Source organism: Brassica oleracea, chromosome C9 (genome assembly GCF_000695525.1).
Source record: "Brassica oleracea var. oleracea cultivar TO1000 chromosome C9, BOL, whole genome shotgun sequence".
NCBI classification, from domain to species: Eukaryota; Viridiplantae; Streptophyta; class Magnoliopsida; order Brassicales; family Brassicaceae; genus Brassica; species Brassica oleracea.
In genome coordinates, this window is record NC_027756.1 from 34,459,020 (window position 1) to 34,459,787 (window position 768).

The window sequence follows — 768 nt, forward strand, 5'->3', positions numbered from 1 at the left end:
TGACTTTGGTCTTCATTACACATTTGAGACTAATATGAATCTTGCAGGTTTTTGTGATGCTGATTGGGCAGGTTGCTTAGATGACAGACATAGCACATCGGGTGGTTGTTTTTTCTTAGGAAACAACATGGTCTCGTGGCATAGCAAGAAACAAAACTGTGTCTCTCTTTCCACAGCAGAAGCTGAGTACATTGCACTAGGAAGCTGTTGCACTCAACTCCTTTGGATGCGACAAATGCTTGTTGACTACGGTATCACCTCTGCTCCCATGCTTGTTCATTGTGATAACATGAGTGCTATAAATCTCTCAAAATATCCAGTTCAGCATTCACGCACTAAACACGTGGATATAAGACATCACTTTGTGAGAGAGTTGGTGGAAATGAGGATTGTGATTTTAGAGCATGTCTCAACAGAGAAACAACTTGCGGATCTCTTTACCAAACCACTGGATTACAACACCTTTTTGGGTCTTAGAAAGGCGTTGGGAATCATGTAACTCTGATTAAGTCCTGAAGAAGGGGGAAGAGTCACTGTAAAAATGCTGGACTCTATGCTTCGATGCTACCCCCTCACTAACACCTTGAGTCAACAAGTTCTACTGTGTAAGTTCTGTCACATGACTCTTGTTATCTCGCTTTTCTGATTCACTGGTGAAGGGCACTCATCTTGAACTGAGATGTTATCTCATTTCACGTTTGAGCCATTGATCACTGCCTTGATTGAATGAGGAAACACATAAGGGGATGAGTGTTACATAAGAGGAAA